This window comes from Bos grunniens, chromosome 27, assembly GCF_055505025.1.
Source record: "Bos grunniens cultivar Pamir isolate PY7600 chromosome 27, Bosgru_T2T1.0, whole genome shotgun sequence".
NCBI lineage: Eukaryota > Metazoa > Chordata > Mammalia > Artiodactyla > Bovidae > Bos > Bos grunniens.
In genome coordinates, this window is record NC_141191.1 from 14055750 (window position 1) to 14075612 (window position 19863).

The window sequence follows — 19863 nt, forward strand, 5'->3', positions numbered from 1 at the left end:
GTCTCATCATCCCTTTTTTTCTTACTGGGTAAAATGAATGAAATAATAAAAATCTATTCTGTAAGAAAATGTGATATATACATACCTATGATTTGTTTAGATCACTTGGGCTAAACACAAAAGACTCTATTTCATAAAGTCCATTACAGAGACTGCTATAGCAAAGTATGAAATGAATGAAGGAGCAGGCAAATATTGAAGTTGGTATTTTAGAAAGAGTATATATATATATATATATATATAGGTGAGGGGATATTTGTTGTTGCTGAGAATTAAAAAGAAAGCGATCTGAAATGTGGTTTTATAATCACTGACTTTAAGTGTTTATCTTTAATTAGGCCCAACACAAACTAAATGATGATAGTGGGTTGATGGATTTCCCTGTTAGATTTCTAAGCCGTTTAAATATAGGTAGTTACTGTAATTATATATTTACTATCCCATTTTTGCAGCTTTCCGAGTGACAAAAATTCAGCAGCCCCCCGTCATGAGTTTGAGATGTTAAACTGTCCTAAACATTGGCAGTGCCGTGATAGCTGAACGCGAGCAGCACACGCTTCATACATTGTCACACGAGGCTAATTTTGGCTGCTGTAAATGAGTGGTTTCTAGGAGAGAAACCAACGTGGCGGAAGGAAGAGGTGTGAAGCCGCCTGGTGACAGTCTCGGTCTGTGATACGACGCTGTTTTATTAGTATCTTATGAGATCTAAAGCAGTTTTGCCTGGCTTTTGTGTCTGCACTCATCATTTGACTGTGTAAGTTGACCCAAGAGCAGTGCTATGAGCAAGACCCTGCCTTTGCATAGTATTTGTTCTGAAAATATGGATTAGACATGAGCATTACAAACAGGACTTGTCAGAGGAGAACCACAGAGACATTTTGCTAAATCAAAGATCCATCCCTTCACAAAATAGACTTATATTTTATAGTTAATGATTTGTCTCAAGATCTGATAAGTATTTTTCAAATATACAGTTGATATTAAAGGAGAGGCATTGAATATTCTGCCACACTAGGTCCTTTGTGAAATCTGTACATGGGATCTGCACAACTTACCTGAAAACTATATTTCAGTATTCAATTTGCTCTGTTTTTTTTTTTTTCCAAGCAGAATTAGTTTCAAGAAGTATTTTTGTTCATTTATTATTGGAAAAGACCTTACTCGCTTATTCAAGCGAGAAAATTACCCCCAAAGCTTGCAAGATTTATAACGCTTAAGGAAAAAAAAAGGCAATTCAAAACCTAATGAGACACTTTAGGCCTCATTTACATCTCTAACCTGACCCATTTTCTGCAAAATGTTTTTGTTGGTAATTTACATACTAAAAGCTAGTTATTTATCCATCCCTAACCAAAAAGTTGATGAGATTACTAAAACAACAGTGAAGTTAGCATTACCCTAAAAGCTAACCATGGCTGTTTCTAGAAGGTTGACTACTGAGTCATTTATTTAGCTGTAATTTCCATTACTGACTGGCAGTGCATCCAGATTCTGAAAGGATGACATGAAAGCTCAAATATAGCTTTGTCACACTCACTTTATTAGCAGAAGTCTTTCCAGGAATGCATACTCTGGAAATAAAGTGTATTAAAGTGCTCTGTGTGTGGATACACATGTATCTACCCAGGACAATAAATAATGCGGTGCAGTGCATTCTCTAAAACAAACTTCAGTATCGTATTTTTCTTTGAATGCCAAAATCCTTTGTGTATGTTCAGAGACTAAAATTGTATTGATGTAGTTCTTACTTTTTAGCAATGTTTAATTCCTGATATTTGGAGAGAAAAAGACTACAAGGAGGAGGTGAAGTGTATAGTAGCTGAGAGAGCTATTTCTCACTATCTTCAGGAATATTTATATTTTTTCATGGTGAAAAATAAGCATCCATAAATATGTAGTATTAGTACTAAGTTGCTTCAGTCATGTCTGACTCTATGGAGACCCTATGGACCACAGCCCGGCAGGCTACTCTGTCCAGCGGATTCTCCAGGCAAAAATATTGCAGTGGGTTGATGTGTCCTTCTCCAGGGAATCTTCTTGACCCAGGGATCAAACCCATGTCTCTTGTATCTATATAGTTTATATATATATATATATATAATATTTTTATTAAATATGGTGGTGGTTTAGTTGCTAAGTCATGTCTGACTCTTACAACCCCATTGACCGTAGCCTCTCAGGCTCCTCTGTGCATGGGATTCTCCCCTGTGCCATTTTCTTCTCCACGGGATCTTCCCAACCCGGGAATTGAACCCTGGTCTCCTGCATTGCAGGAAGATTATTTTACCAACTTAGCTACAAGGGAAGCCCTGTATTAAATGTAGATTTGTCTTTTTATTAAAACATTTCTATTTTCCATTTTATATATTTGTATTTCAGTATTTAGTATTTGTATTATACATAAATGCTATATATTTTATTATGTTTATGTTATATATGTTACAAATATATATAGTAATATCACCATTTGTTGGTAATTGTTACCTTGATAACTTAGTAACTTGGCTCATATTCATAATATAGTCATCTATGAAATATGAACTATTGATCAATCAATAATTTCAGTTCAGTTCAGTTGCTCAGTCATGTCCAACTCTTTGCAGTTCCATGGACTGCAGCATACCAGGTTTTCCTGTTCATTACCAACTTCCAGAGCTTGCTCAAACTCATATCCATTGTGTCAGTGATGCCATCCAACCAACTCATCCTCTGTTGTCCCCTTCTGCTCCTGCCTTCAGTCTTTCCCAGCATCAGAGTCTTTTCCAATGAGTCAACTCTTCGCATGAGGTGGCCAAAGTACTGGACTTTCAGCTTTAGCATCATTCCTTCCAAAGAAATCCCAGGGCTGATCTCCTTCAGAATGGACTGGTTGGATCTCCTTGCAGTCCAAGGGACTCTCAACGATCTTCTCCAACATCACGGTTCAAAAGCACCAATTCTTCAGTGCTCTGCTTTCTTTATAGTCCAACTCTCACATCCATACATGACTACTGGAAAAACCATAGCTTTGACAAGATGGACCTTTGTTGGCAAAGTAATGTCTCTGCTTTTTAATATGCTGTCTAGGTTTGTCATAACTTTTCTTCTAGGGAGCAAGCGTCTTTTAATTTTTTGGCTGCAGTCATCATCTGCAGTGATTTTGGACCCCCAAAATAAAGTCTGTCACTGTTTCCATTGTTTCCCCATCTATTTGTCATGAAGTGATGGGGTCAGAGTTGGATACTAGTTGGGCAACAGTTCAAAGTCACCTTCCAAGACCTTCAAGACTATCCTCTGAATTGTAACATGTCTACCTCCTAGTTTGAACCCCCTGTCTACCTGGCATAAACCAAATCCCACCAGAATCCAGAGGTGGAGAGCACATAATACATCTGTGCAGTCATTGCTCATTGCTCAAGTACTTTTGTGTGTGTGTGTGTGTGTGTGTGTGTGACTGTGGCATGCAGTTTGTGGAATCTTAGATCCCAAACAGGGGACTGAATCTGAGCCCTCTGCAGTGAGAGCACAGCCCTAACAACTGGACTGCCAGAGAATTCCCAGGAATTTGTAAACACACTGCATTGTGTGTTCCTTGATGAAATCCGGTCCTTTGGGGGCAGTGTTCAATCTGATTTTAGTTTCATTCAGCATCTCCTCCAAACCTTCCTGCCTAGATCAGTGTAGCTTTTCACTGTGGTCAGGACAAGTCTGGTACCAAAGAAAGTCCCAAATTCAACTCCTGCTGGTGACCTTGGAGCCCACAGTCTGCATCTGGGCTATCCGAGACAGCTGCGGGACTGTGTTCCCTGGACAAAGGTGGCTCTATTTCTTTCCTATTTAATTTTAGTTCACTCAGTAATGAGTATCAGATTGTATTTGTTTTTAGAAATTCTGTTTGCTCTTGTATTCTTCCTGTTAGTAGAGGCTTTACAAGTGGATACACAATTGATTACAAGCAGGAAAAAAAAATAATCCTTGGCAAATGTAACTACTAAAAACTCATCTGCAAAGTAAATTGCCATTTATCAGAACTTATTATCTTATGACACAGATCAGATGAGATCAGTCGCTCAGTCGTGTCTGACTCTTTGCGACCCCATGAATCGCAGCATGCCAGGCCTCCCTGTCCATCACCAACTCCCAGAGTTCACTCAGACTCACGTCCATTAAGTCAGTGATGCCATCCAGCCATCTCATCTTCTGTTGTCCCCTTCTCCTCTTGCCCTCAATCCCTCCCAGCATCAGAATCTTTTCCAATGAGTCAACTCTTCACATGAGGTGGCCAAAGGACTGGATTTTCAGCTTTAGCATCATTCCTTCCAAAGAAATCCCAGGGCTGATCTTCTTCAGAATGGACTGGTTGGATCTCCTTGCAGTCCAACGGACTCTCAAGAGTCTTCTCCAACACCACAGTTCAAAAGCATCAATTCTTTGGCACTCAGCCTTCTTCACAGTCCAACTCTCACATCCATACATGACCACAGGAAAAACCATAGCCTTGACTAGACAAACCTTTGTGGGCAAAGTAATGTCTCTGCTTTTCAATATGCTCTCTAGGTTGGTCATAACTTTCCTTCCAAGGAGTAAGCATCTTTTAATTTCATGGCTGCAGTCACCATCTGCAGTGATTTTGGAGCCCAGAAAAATAAAGTCTGACACTGTTTCCCCATCTATTTCCCATGAAGTGATGGGACCGGATGCCATGCTCTTTGTTTTCTGAATGTTGAGCTTTAAGCCAACTTTTTCGCTCTCCACTTTCACTTTCATCAAGAGGCTTTTGAGTTCCTCTTCACTTTCTGCCATAAGGGTGGTGTCATCTGCATATCTGAGGTTATTGATATTTCTCCCAGCAATCTTGATTCCAGTTTGTGTTTCTTCCAGTCCAGCGTTTCTCATGATGTACTCTGCATATAAGTTAAATAAATAGGGTGACAATATACAGCCTTGACGTACTCCTTTTCCTATTTGGAACCAGTCTGTTGTTCCATGTCCAGTTCTAACTCTTGCTTCCTGACCTGCATACAGATTTCTCAAGAGGCAGATCAGGTGGTCTGGTATTCCCGTCTCTTTCAGAATTATGACACGGAAGAATTATGATTTTTGTTCCCTATTTTGAGGCTGTCAAGCCTTGTTGGTGCTGATGCCACTGTCTTTGTGACTGTTGCCACCATCACAGTTTCAGCTACTGCTAAAGCTAGCTCTTGAGAAAAGCCATCTGAAGAGTTTGATTTCTCAGCTCTACTGAGTGGTCTGAAAACAGGCTGTGTTGTCCTTACCCTCTGCCTGTTGGTCTTTCAAAGACCATGTGGCAACTGATTGTTCAGTTTTCTACTCAGCTACTTGGAATGTCTTTGAAAAATGTCTCTAGTGCTGAAATTGTAATACTCAATGAATACTATATTTTCTATGAAAACATTTTATCTTGTCAAAGATTCTCAGCTACATGCTGCTAAACCATAAACACCATCTCCAGAGGTACTATCATATGCTAACGTCAGGCCACTTAGCAATGTATTTCTTTTTGCATCTTCTGAGGATTCTTGTGCTTGATCTGTGAAGACAGTGTTATTTAAGTGCCACAATTCCTATTCACTAATTTAAAAGATATTTCATGATGATCTGAAACTATTAAAGACATTGGTAGATATGAAATCAAAATATATTTAATTAGGGAGAAATATTTATGTCCTTCTTAACATTTCCCCCCAATTAAGTATATTTTAAGATTCCATGTCTACCACTCTCTTTTCAGTTATTTTTTCCAGAAATGTTGAGTGAATATTTACTATGTAATAGTTACGAATGAAACAACCATGATCCCTGACCTCATGAATCTTGGAGTCATGGGGAGGAAGTCAGACCGACCAAAAGACCACGGTATAATGACAAGTTGAGTTAATTTAGAGGAACATAATGTTCAGTGATGGAGAGAGGGTTATATTAATATTTAGATAGAGTGTTCAAGAAGGGTAGCTAGCAGGGGACATTCAGCTCAGGACTGAAAGATGATACAGAGCCAGCCATAGGGAAATCAATGGGGAAAGCATACCAGGGAGAAGATGGCTGTGTGGAAGATATTCCTGATGTAGTAAGGAGATCACTGTAACTAGGAATTGGAGGAAGGCTACTGTGGTTGGAGTGTGACGGTTTGTGTTGGAGAGATGCACAAAAGCAAGACTGGAGAGGTGGATGAGGAGAGACCGTGACCAAGCACGGGGTGCCATCGTCACCCGCGGACTGAATCTACAGCCCCGACTGTGGCCTCCACCCCAACTGTCATTGGTAGTACCGGTTCCTGAGTAAGCTTGTGGCATACAGGAAAACAGAAAGGAGCACGCACTTTCAGAGGAGAGGCCACCTCTGAAGAGAAAGGGAGGAGGAGCATCTGCCCTGAATTTGTTCATTTTCTTTTTCTTTTTTGTAAATTCATTAATGAGATAAGTCACGTCACTTTCCCTGTGGCAGAGAAATGAGTGGCAGAAGTTGCCTGGATTTGTATCCTAATGGAGTGCCCACAACACTCCTGTTGTCTCCCTCACTCTTCTGAGAGCAATCTATCATTTTATAAAGGAAAGTTCTTTTCTTTTCCATAAAGCTGAATTTCTTTCTGTGTGCTACCAAAATGCATAATGTATGTTGTTATTGAAAGTGAAAGTGTTAATCACTCAGCTGGGTCCAACCCTTTGTGACTCCATGGATGGTGTCCCACCAGACTTCTCTGTCCATGGAACTCTCCAGGCAAAAATACTGGAGTGGGTTGCCATTCCCTTCTCCAGGGATCTTTCTGACCTTGGATTGAACCCAGGTCTCCTGCTGTGCAGGCAGATTCTTTACTGTCTGAGCCGCCAGGGTGGTTCATGTTGTCATTGGGTTAGCCCAAAAAAGTTTGTTCAGGTATTTCCATAATATGCTACTGAAAAACCCAAATGAGCTTTTTGGCTAACTCAATATAAAGTGAACATGTTAGATATACCCAAGTTATACATGGTCAGACTAGACTTGAATACTATAACCTTTGAATACCCTAAGAAAATTAAATCTAGTGCCGAGAAGATCAGAACCAGAGTTTTGATTGATCTAATTAACTATAGTCAGCCATATGCTTCAGTGTTTTATTTGTATCATTAGTGAATGTTGTATACCTACAAATGCACAATTATATCATATTTATCCATTTATTCCTCTTTTTCAGAAAAAGTTTTAAAGCTCACGTAATTAAAATAAATGTTTTTGCATAATAATTACCACTAGAAATTGAATTTGTATCTGTGAATTGTTCACCTGCAGTCACAGTCATGGGTCCCTGTGTAAGGAATGCCTTCTCTCAACAGGCCAAGAACTATTTCCTAAGAAGAGCTGCTTCCCAGGGAGGCGAGGTGGCCCCCATCGCCCACAGGCAGAGCCGGAGGTCCGGGCTCAGGCTCGGCTGTCAGCTGGTCTACCTGAGGACCGTGCGGCCCCCGGGGAGGACACAGGAGTGGTGAGTACCCATGCGAGGCCGGGCGCTGTGATAGCCCTGTCTTCTGGAGAAACTTGTTTTCTGATTTTCCAGTCAATCCCGTCATTCTTTCAGACATAGCTTCTAAGAAACTGTCAAACATCTGCCTTTCCTTTTCACACTTTTTTCTGCACTCTGCCTATAGCTGTGGTAGTTCAGTAGGTAAATGACATCTCACCTCCTCTCTTTGCATACATGCGCAGTGCTGCAAATGCCAATTCATGAAAGAAAGAGAGAGAAAGAAAGAAAGAAGGAAGGAGGGAAAGAGAGGGAGGGAGGGAAGAACGAAGGAAAGAAGGAGAGAGAGAGAGAAATAAATCAGGCTGTTTTGTAAGTCTTTAAGTTCACGGTCATAGTTCTATTAACATCACTTAGAATTATACCAAATGTCCAGCTGCCGGGAGCCTTTGAAATCCAGTAATTATTTATGAGAATTTTATACAAAAAAGGTAGAAACCATAAAAGAGCTTTGGTTCATAAAACAGGAAAGACAAATGTTGCCAGGAAAAAAAAAATCTATAACAAATGTGGAGTAAACTCTGTGAATGAAAATCTGCTGTATGCTGGTGTGATCGTTAAATGGAAACCCAGGGTATTTGTGTATTTGTTTTGTTAATGAGCAAATCCTGCCCATGTACATAAAGGCAAGTTTATTCCCAAAGATATGGTACAGAAATATAACTTTTATTATTAGAATATTGTTGGGCATCATGATTGTGAACATATTATAAAGTAAATATATAGCTGCAGTTTTCTTTCTTTCTTTTAACCATGGTCTTTTGAAGTATTTTCATATGGAATTTCTGAGTTCTTCTAAGCTTAATTATAATTTTTGACCACTTTATGAACAAGAATTAGAAAACAGAAATCATAAAGAATTTCTATTTGCTGCATCGTATACCCTCTGAGTACTTGAATATTTTAAGGTCTCTGACTATTTTTAGAGAGAAATAATACCAGCATCTGATGCAGACAAAGATTGAAAGCAAGAATTCTATAGAACGTCTAAATGTCACAGGTGTTATTGGAATGCAAATGTACTTTTCTATATGTTTTATAGGTGTTATATATAGCAAGTGTTCGACACCATATTTTTGCACTTTTTTTTTGACTTTTTCACCTATTACCTTTCGCCAAATTACTAGAAACTAAAAATACCTGCCTGAAATTAAGAGCATGGATGCTTTGGCAAATAAAGACAGTGTGGGTTTTCTGCTGTCATTAAGATATATGCTATATATCATTTCTCAGTGGGCTGAACTAACTACTCACTGTGAGAAATCTTCCTGAGATGAGATTTCTGTCAACATAGGATAAATTTGACTTTGGAGACAAGGAATTTGTACAATCTCATTATTTAAAAAAAAAAAAAAAAAAGTAGAGAAAAGAGAAATAAAAGCATTATAAAAATTAGATTTCAATAAAAGCAGAGTCAAAAGTTAGAAAACACATATAATTAATGAAAGGATTCATTTTATTTGATATTTGAACCACAAAATTGAAGTCTTCACAGTCTTTCATGAACAAAACTTGGGTTTTGTGGAAATTAAGTGAAATTAAGAAATGATTTCCTTTCAGAGCAAAATGAGAGGGTACATTTTGAGTTAAACACACTGTATAAAAATGTAATGAAAATATGTGTATTTAAATAAAATATGTGTGTTAAATACAATGTGTTTAACTCAAAATGTACCATCTCAATAATATAAAACCTGTCACTTATGTCATTCTGCATATTTTTAAGTCAAACTTCTCATCAATGAGCTACTAAGTAATATGTAAGAGAAATGCTATGTTTAAATAAATAATATCATTCTCTTACTGGATATTACATCAACGGGTATAAACATATGAATGCCTTAGCAGAAATGCTACTTAAACCTTTCAGAGTTGTCAATATCCAAACGGTGTCTTGTCTGATATCATCATAGCCTCATTTGTAGCCAAATGTGTATTTTTATAAGTACTGTAAGTCATAAACGCAATGGGTTGTCTTTTTTAGGAACACATTTTTGGAGTTAGTTACTTGAGTAATTTTCATTGCAAACACTTTCAGAGTAATTTTGCAGAAATAAAACAACTCTTGAAGGAACACAACTGCTTTCTTACTAGGGACGGAAATATTTTAGAAAGAAAAGAGCATCTGTTCCTTTTCCTCACCAATGATTTTATTGTCTTCCGGATTGTGCGAATTTGCTCTGGGAAAATAAGAAAGGTGTGCTGCAATTCAGGATAATTTTGCCCACTCAGGAACCTGAGTTTCCAATTCAGAATATGACCTGGCTTATTCGGGTGACACCAGTTCCTCATATTCTTCTATTATCATTTAAATTTCTGTTCATGTTTTGACAATCTTCTTTAGCAGAAAGCTCAGAAAACATCCAGCTGCACCTCTTGAATCTTCATTCTTATGCTGGGATCCATTATTCTAGGACTAATATTTCCATAATATGTGATGTCATGAAGAAGAATGAAAATCTCACTTTGGAGATGCCACTGTAATAATTCTCACTTATAGTCTATAATTAATATGAATAATGGCAACAAAAGAAACACTTGAGAAAAGTAATTCTAGGCTTTAGTTAAAGAAGCTTAATGAAAGCAGCCTTCTTCCACTTAGCAAATATTTATGTGCCAGAGACTTAGTTGCTAGGTGCTGGGGATCATGAAACTTACACCTATGCTGTGCTATCATTACAAGTTCTTCTGATTGATGGAAAAAATAGAGCACCCAATTTTACCTGGATTTCCATGTAATAGACCAGACTGCCCTTGTCATAGAGGGTGAAGGAAGGTGTGAGGAGTTTCAGACTTGAAGGTAGAGGCGGGGCGGGGTGCAGGATATTAGGCGGTAGAAAGAACACTTAAGATGAAGAACTACTTGGTGTACTTGTTGCCCTGAAAGGGGCCCAGTGTGTCTAGATCAAGGACAGCAGAGAATAGAGAGGAGAGAGATCATACTGGAGCAGTCAGTGAAGAACAGGTTATTTAGGGCCTTGCAGACCCCATTAAAGAAATTTGATCTCAATTCTAGGTGCAATGAGAAACCATAGGGGAATCGGTAGGCCAAGGGTGTGATGACGTCAGATTTCTATTAAAATTCATCACTGATTAATGTGTGAAGAACAGAACAGACATGAGGACAGGATATAGGAAGACCAATTTGGAAAATTTTACACCAGTTCAGAAAAGAGAAAGGGATGATGTTGTAGGAGTCCCCTGGGAAGATAGAGATATAAGTCCTTGGATGTCATGGCTGGTTAAGGAAGAGAATGCACCAGATGGGTCAGAGATCACAAGGGCCCCAATGACTCTCATGTTTCTGGTTGGAGAAATTCGAGGATGTTTTTGATTGTCATGTTCAGTTTGGAGTAGTCACAATGTATCAGAGGGGTGTTTCAAAAATGAAGTTCTGAATGTAGTTCTGGAGCTCAGAAATCTGAACTAAAGGTTTGAATTTGGAGCCACTGGCTTTCAAATGTTAGTTGAAATCATGATAGAAGATGAGGTTGCTGGAAGAGAGAACACAGGAAGATAAAGAAGAAAAGTCCTAAACAGAAAGAATCTGAAAGACTCTGAATTTTAGTAATTAGGTAGAGGAGGAGCAGTTGGGAAAAGAGGCTGATGAGGAAGAAGTATCATAGAAGCCAAGGGAAGGAGAGTATTTCCACAAATTGCTGTAAGGCCAATGAAATGAAGATTATGACATATCCCCTTCAGTTAAACACCAAGAACATCATAGGTAAACTTTGCAACAGAGTTTTCATAGAGGACTGGGGCAAAATCCAGATTAAAGAAGGTTAGTCTATGAAAGAGAGGAAGAAAAAAGATCAACAAATACAGACAGCTCTTTCCAAATTTAGCTGTGAAACTCAGAAGATGAATAGAAATGCATAACAGGAAAGATGTGAAATAAACAGAGTGTTTTTGTTTGTTTGTTTTTAGTGATGATATAAAATTCCTGAAAAAAATAGGCACAGATGGGATCTGGCAATTCAGTGTAGAAAATGTGTATTTTTTTTTTCTTGAACAAGAACATTTTTATTAATATCTCAATAATAAAATTCATGTTTTGGTTTAACTCACATCTTCATCTTTTTTTGCTGAGAAAATCTCCAAGTTAGCTTGGAGCCTCATCGTGTATTCAGGTCACCCTCAGTGGTCTTCATCCGTCTCCATAGGACAATCACTTGGGATGCTGTATAAAATACAAATGCCTGGTTTCTGCTCCTGGAGAGACTGGTTTAATTGGACTGGGTTTTATCCAATGTACTGAGACTTTTAACAGTCCCAAATGATACTGAAGAGCAGACAAAAGAGAGAATTACTGATACAAGGGACTATTTTGTTCAACCTCTAAACATTTTCAAGATATTTTAAACATGCAAGCCCATTATATTAGAAAATGGTTTTTAAAAGAAAAAGGAGTATCTCTCCCACTGCATTAGGAGAGAAAGAGGAAAGGATGGCTACATGAGTTAAAAGGCTTTATTGGTTTGGTGGCAGGAGACTGAATTATTTGCTGAACCAAGGGAGACCATGTTGAGGGTGATGGGCAAAGACAGTCATGGTTGAAACAAGTAAACAGTGTTTGAAATAATCATTGCATTGAGTGGAGAAGAATAACACCTAGAGAAATGCAGGGAGATTACCCACTGTTGCTGGGAGGTTATTAAGGTTTATGACTATGAATATTCAGAAGGCTGCCTAATTTTCTGCAGAAACTTCCCAGCAGGAAAGCTCACAGATGGTATTAATCCAGGGCGAAATTTTCCAAATAGTATGTAAAGAACAAAGAGCACGAGAATGCAAGAGGGCAGTTAAAGAATGATTCCTCCATGGGGCCTTAGGTAGTAACCAGGATCCACAAGGGAAGTGAAGGCAGGAAATCCTGGGGTAATGGTCCTGCTGGAGTCAAATATAAATTCAAGGTGAGCAACTGAGCAAACAGGTAGGTGGGGAGAGACTGGCAGTGAGAGAGAGGATATCTGCTTTAACGTTTCCAAGCTGGGTTATGGGAAAGGATACCCTGTTCCATGACACTGCAAGTGGGTGGCTGAGATGGAGATGAGAAGGAAGAGGTCACTGAAAAGGTGAATATCAAGAAACAGAGAAGTCAGATCATGTCATCCCAGGCTGGCAATGCTTGGATGCGGAGAGACAGTAGACAAAGTCCTCAAGTAATGAAGAGCCATAGCCAGAGCTTTAGCAGTTGACAGCAGAGTGTCGAGGGTAAGGGAGGCATCACTAGGACTCAAAGATAACATGGACTCAGAGAGTGGTTCCCCCCCACGAGGATAGAAGGGATGAGGTCCTGTGAACGGTGTGGACCAGGCAGAGTACTTGTCAGTACTGTTCAGTCACTAATTCGTGCCCGAGTCTTTGTGGCCCCATGGACTGCAGCATGCCAGGCTTCCCAGTCCTTTGCCATCTCCGAGTTCCATCAGATTCATGTCCATTGGGTCAGTGGTGCTGTCTGCTTTTTCATAAACAGTGCTATACTGTCTTTACTGCATATAAATCTGCCTGTGTTGCTATGGTTTGAGAGGAAACAGTAAAACTTTGGGTCCAACTAACTAACCCTTTAGTCCCATAGTGATGCCTTAGTATTTTGTGAGAGTCGAGTCCTCCCCTATTTCTCCTGGGCCAGGAACATTCAAAGTCTTAAGGTTTGTACAGGAGACTCCTCTGGCACAGTGACTCTGAGGATCCTGGCTTTGAACTATGGCTGTACCACTTTGCTGCTTGCTAGCCTGTGGTCCTGGGTGTGTGGCTTAACCTTAATCTCTGCACTTCATCCATGAAATGGGAATAAGAATAATAAGTTCCAGTGTGGAATTGTGAAGATTAATAGAAGTAATTACAGCTGGCATTATTTGTCACATAGGAAGTATTTAAAAGGTAGAAGTCAATCACATTATTACTATTTTAATGTCTTACCCATTGCATGCGCTACTGTTTAAGCTCAAATAATTGTAAAAGGCTTCTGAAAGCTCTCCCTGCCTCTCTGACATTACACATTTTGAAATGCTCCTCCAAGTGCCCATGATCTACATCTAACTGGCACATTTATTTCAAACTGATTCCAGCCCCAAATTTATTCTCACTTCAGCTTCTAGATAGTGAACAGATAACCTTATCTAATGAATCCTAGATAGCATACTGAAAAGCAGAGACATTACTTTGCCAACAAAGGTCCGTCTAGTCAAGGCTATAGTTTTTCCAGTGGTTATGTATGGATGTGAGAGTTGGACTGTGAAGAAAGCTGAGCACTGAAGAATTGATGCTATTGAACTGTGGTGTTGGAGAAGACTCTTGAGAGTCCCTTGGACTGCAAGGAGATCCAACCAGTCCATTCTAAAGGAGATCAGCCCTGGGTGTTCTTTGGAAGGAATGATGCTAAAGCTGAAACTCCAGTGCTTTGGCCACCTCATGTGAAGTGTTGACTCACTGGAAAAGATTCTGATGCTGGGAGGGATTGGGGGCAGGAGGCGAAGGGCACGACAGAGGATGAGATGGCTGGATGGCATCACTGACTCGATGGACGTGAGTTTGAGTGAACTCTGGGAGATGGTGATGGGCAGGGAGGCCTGGTGTGCTGCGATTCATGGAGTTGCAAAGATTCAGACATGAATGAGTGACTGAACTGAACTGAACTGAATGAATCCCATATCTATAACCCCTGAAACACAACTTGGATCAAAGTAGGTGCTAAATATTAGCTTAATGTAAAATGATAGGAAGAAGGAACCTAGTATGTGTTGCTAAAAGACATGTTGTTATTTGTCTTCTGGAAGCAGTGTTGGGGTGGGAAGCAGGTGCAGGAAGGAGACAGCCTGTTAATCTAAACTGAGTGAGGAGAGAGAACACCCTTTGCTTCATCCATTGCAAGTGATGTATTCCCGTGCACTTGGCTGGGAGAAAGGATAATTACGAATTACAAGCATCCATCTTAGAAATGATGAAAGTTCTAGCATCCCCCCATCATGCCCGCTGAGCAGAGGTCTTAATCTGGCAATATTTCAAATATGATAAAAAGATGTTTGAATAACATTTTGGCAAAGGTTTATAAAACATTAAATCCCATAGAAACATATTTGAAAGACCTAGTTTTTCAAAGTTTAATGATTGGATTATTTTTTAAATGAATCACTTTTTAAGATGTCATGCCCAACAGGAAGCCAACCATGTGAGCAAAACTTCAGTCTTATGAAATTATAATTAAATTAAATCATATCTGGTAGCTTACATGCAATATGTATTACAGTGGTGCTGATCATATGGAACAAAACATTATCAGCTACAAAGAGGTATAATTAGCTTATTCTTGCAATATATAGTCACTTAAATTTAAAAATATATAAACAGGAAAGAAAAGCTAAAAAATCTGAAGTACCAAATTTAATTTAATTTTTTAATATTAATGACCAGGTTGTCCTAACAAGCTGGTTTACTATTGAAATTAGCAAATGGCTATCCTTATATAACGATGGCCAGGAGAAAAGCAAGTAGCATTGACTAAGCACTTCTCTTCTGAAAAATCCTATAGATGCTGCATGTGTCATATCTCATTTAACTGTCATTCACTATTGTCCTCAATTTTCATATGGTTTAAAAATATGATACCAAGAAAGAATGACCTGGTGCAAAACAGCTATTAAGTGGCAGATCTGAGGTCTGAATGCTGTCAGATGCCAAAGCCAATATTTTGATCACTGACATACAAAGTGTCAATTCATCCTTGGATTGTCTAGAAAGTCCTGGATGAATTAGCTTATTCATTGCAAGTTCTTAACCGATTTGTTCTGATCTTGACATAACACAGATAAGCCACTTAAGAGTTTAAAACCAAGGAGTGAACAAATGATTTATGAGGTCTTAGAAAATGTGGCAGAACAGCTTGAATAAGTTTTGTCAAAATTTGTCATTTTCCTTTGATAGTTTTTAGACTGACAAAAGTCAGAATTCTAAGGAGGAGTCAGAATTCTAAGCTAGAATAACAAAGCTTAATAATAATAAACTCATGAGCAAGATGGCGAATTGGGAGCAAGATGGTGGAACAGATAGGCAAAACTGGTGCTGAGATTATATTATCATCAAATAATTATCTTGACAAATGAAGGCCATAGATTGTGTGAATGATAGATTTTAGAGTGGGACTTAAAATGCATTGTTCAAAATTTTCTGTTTAAAATATCTTGGAAAATATTTTGAATAAATAATATATTTGAGATATTTAACTCTAGAAAATAGATTAAAAGGATTTAATCACCGACTATGCTTTTTATGAATAATTAAGAAATTTAATTTAGAACTCCTCACAGCATGGTATAGATGTTTTGCTAAGAATACAAGTCTGTATAGCTCACTTCTTGCATTCAGTTCAGTTCAGCTCAGTCGCTCAGTTGTGTCTGACTCTTTGTGACCCCATGAATCACAGCATGCCAGGCCTCCCTGTCCATCACCAACTCCCAGAGTTCACTCAAACTCATGTCCATCGAGTCGGTGATGCCACCCAGCCATCTCATCCTCTGTCATCCCCTTCTCCTCCTGCCCCCAATCCCTCCCAGCATCAGAGTCTTTTCCAATGAATCAACTCTTCGCATGAGGTGGCCAAAGTATGTAGGCATAATTTATTTCTGGTTTAAATATTCACTGGAGCTTCCCTGGTAGCTCAGATGGTAAAGAATCTGCCTGCCAATGCAGGAGACACAAGAGACGTGGGTTTGATTTCTGAGTTGAGAAGATCCCCTGGAGTAGGAAATGGCAACCCACTCCAGTATTCTTGCATGGAGAATTCCACAGAGAGAGGAGCCTGGAGGGCTACAGTCCATGGGGTCGTAAAGAGTCAGACACAACTGAGCAACTCAGTACATACCCACACAGTAAGGAAGTGCTCTTCTTTGGATCAAGTCCCTAAGTGTTGGGAGTTTCTCGGTCACTTAATCGGTGATGAAACAGAACAGGAGGAAAGGAATTAAACCTAATTGGGAAAGTTTATTCAAGGTTTATATTATATAATGTTATATAATAGATGATTTAAAATAGTAAAAGTGGCATTTTAAGATGATTTCTACTAGTTTAAAATTTCTTAATATTGAATAGCTGATAGAAAGGATGGTAAATGTTGATGGGCTTTATAGGAGCTTAAACTTGGTGTGGTAATAATCCCTCTGGTAAGCAGCTTATTATGAAAGATACAAGTCAAAAAAAAGGCAGAGCAAACAGAGACATCAATATGTTTGCCTCAAGTTTAGAATTAGTATTTATTTTAGAAGTTTGATTCAGTTTCATTATTCTGTCTCCTTGGTAGTCAATTTATTGTTTAGGGCTCTCTCAATTAAACCCTGTCACTTCAGGGTAAGTTCAAGAGAATAGTGCATTATTGATATTACAGAAACAGTTGTCAGTAATCAATACATTTTGAACCACATACAAGGTATATCTTTAAGGATATAATTCATCAAAAACAGGCTTGCTGGGGCTCTTCATGCTATTTTCATTGATTTTCCTGTTCTAGGAACACATGGTAGATATTCTGTATGTGACATGAGTTATATTCAAATAAAGAAGCCAGCTACTCAAAAAATGCTCAGTTACAGAGAAAAAAATTAAGGCTAAGGATTCTAAAGAAGAAATAAAATTGAATTTAAGTTGTTATTTTCACATTTGAATATTCCTTTCAGAAGAAGTTAATTAGATAACTTAAAATGTTTTAAAAGATTACACATAAGGAATACCAAATTCTAGGTGTGAATCCTGTTCTTTACTTACTGTGTAAAATAGAGGTAGAAAGCTACTTTTATTTAGTTATTTTATTGCTGCTGCAGAACTTTCTTTAAAATAAAGCATAAAATATGCATTGCTTTATGCTGTATGTATTCTACATATTTGTCTGTTACTGTAAATTTTACAACTATTGGAGTTCACACTATGAAAGTATTCTAAGTGAACCCTAGTGTACACCAAGTGATTGACAAAGGGAATAATAACCTTCTAATCTTGCAAACCTGTACTTTCCTTTATAATGTGAGCTTCAAAAATCAAGATAATATATTCTTTTCCATAATTACAAAGAATCTGAAATGAGGGATAGATGAAAGTAACATCTTAAATTATTTGGTAAGATAGAATATTACTGTTCTTCAGAGTAAGGAAGAAAGAGTTGATCTAAAAGTGAGGCTTTTTACACTTAAAGCGGTGGCTTGTTTCCTGAAATCCAGATGTTTTCGTTCAGCCCAAATCTAACCCTAATACCTGCTCAGGTAGCCTGTTATTCTCATTTTTGTATTAGAAAGGCATTGTTTCAAGCTACTTGAGTGAAAGTGCCATGAAGGCATCCCATTTGTGGAAAAACAAGCAGTCTACACACAGATATGTGTGACAATTGACTCAAACAGCCACTAAAGGCACAGGTACTGTGTGTGTTGCCTCGATGTAGGTCGAACACTGATTTGGGATCTTACTTACAACTTGACCTCTCCACTCTTTCCACATAACACTTCACCAGTCCAGCCCATCTGACGCATTGCTCTAGTTAACATTATCTTCAGAAAGATTCTCCTTTCTTTTTGTATGTGTCAGTGATTCAATACTTTTTATTGATGAGCAGTGTTGTCTATGAATTCATAAATGGAAGGGTACTTAAGCTGGAACCCACATGTATTTTAAATAATTTGACATGAGAACTGGAGAGAGTATTTGTGTGAGTGTATATTTTTATTTTCCATGGGTAAATAGCTAGAAAATGGCATTTCTGTATCTTATTGTATGTATATATTTACTTTTAATTGCCAGATTTGTTGTTGTTGAGTCACTCACTTGTGTCTGACTCTTTGCAACTCCATGGACTGCAGCCGTCAGGCATGCCTGTCTTTCACCATCTCCCAGAGTTTGTTCAAACTCATGTCCATTGAGTCAGGAATGCCACAGAAGCATTTCATCCTCTGTTGTCCCCTTCTCCTCCTGCCTTCAATCTTGGCCAGCATCAGAGTCCTTTCCAATGAGGCAGCTCTTCGCATCAGGTGACCAAAGTATTGGAGTTTCTGTCCTTCTGATGAATATTCAGGGATGATGTCCTTTAGGATTGATTGGTTTGGTCTGCTTACTGTCCAAGGGACTCTCAAGAGTCTTCTCCAACACCACAGTTCAAAGCGTCAGTTCTTTGGCACTCAGCCTTCTTTATGGTCCAACTCTCACATTCATACATGACTATTAGAAAACCATAGATTTGACTAGATGGATGTTTGTTGGCAAAGTAACGTCTCTGCTTTTTAATACTCTGTTGGTCATAGCTTTTCTTTCAAGGAGGAAGTATCTTTTAATTTCATGGCTGCAGCCACCATCTGCAGTGATTTTGGAGTCCAAGAAAATAAAGTCTGTCACTGTTTGCATTGTTTCCCCATCTATTTGCCATGAAGTTATGGGACTGGATGCCATGATCTTCATTTTTTGAATGCTGGATTTTGAGCCAGCATTTTCACTTTCCTCTTTCACCTTCATCAAGTGTCTCTTTAGTTCCTCTTCACTTTCTGCCATAAAGGTGGTGTCATCTGCATATCTGAGGTTATTGATAATTCTCTCCACAATTTTGATTCCAGCTTATGCTTCATCTAGCCCAGCATTCCATATGAGGTACTCTGCCTATAAGTTAAATAAGCAGGATGACAATTTATATACAGCCTTGATGTACTCCTTTCCCAATTTTGAACCAGTACATTGTTCCATGTCTGATTCTACTTGTTGCTTCTTGACCTGCATACAGATCTCTCAGGAGGCAGGTAAGGTGGTCTAGTATTCCCATCTCTTCAAGAATTTTCCACAGTTTGTTGTGATCCACACACTCAAAAGGCTTTAGAGTAGTCAATGAAGCAGAAGTAGATGTTTTTCTGGAATTATCTTGCTTTTTCTATGGTCCAACAGATATTGGCAGTTTGATCTCTGGTTCCTCTGCCTTTTCTAAATCCAGCCTATATATCTGGAAGTTCACAGTTCATGTACTGTTGAAGCCTGTCTTGGAGAATTTTAAGCATTACTTTGCTAGCTTGTGAGATGAGTGTAATTGTGTGGTAGTTTGAGCATTCTTTGGCATTGCCTTTCTTTAGGATTGGAATGAAAATTGACCTTTTCAGTCCTGTGGCCACTGTTGAGTTTTCCAAATTTGCTGACATACTGAGTGCAGCACTTGCACAGCATCATCTTTTAGGATTTGAAATAGCTCAACTGGAATTCCATCACCTCCATTAGCTTTGTTCGTAGTAATACTTCCTAACACCCACTTGACTTTTCACTCCAGGATTGCTGGCTCTAGGTGACTGATTACATCATCATTGTTATCTAGGTTTTTAAGACCTTTTCTGTATAGTTCTTCTGTGTATTCTTGC

At 38.6% G+C, this 19863-nt stretch overlaps 1 protein-coding gene across 1 annotated transcript in view; it reads left to right on the plus strand.

Moving 5' to 3' along the window:
* TENM3 (teneurin transmembrane protein 3) overlaps positions 1-19863 on the plus strand; it is a 2452009-nt gene that overhangs the window by 1033005 nt on the left and 1399141 nt on the right. Inside the window, exon 5 of the mRNA XM_086379882.1 lies at positions 7314-7462. The gene's annotated coding sequence lies outside the window, so the exon portion shown is untranslated. The remainder of the gene's footprint in view (positions 1-7313; positions 7463-19863) is intronic.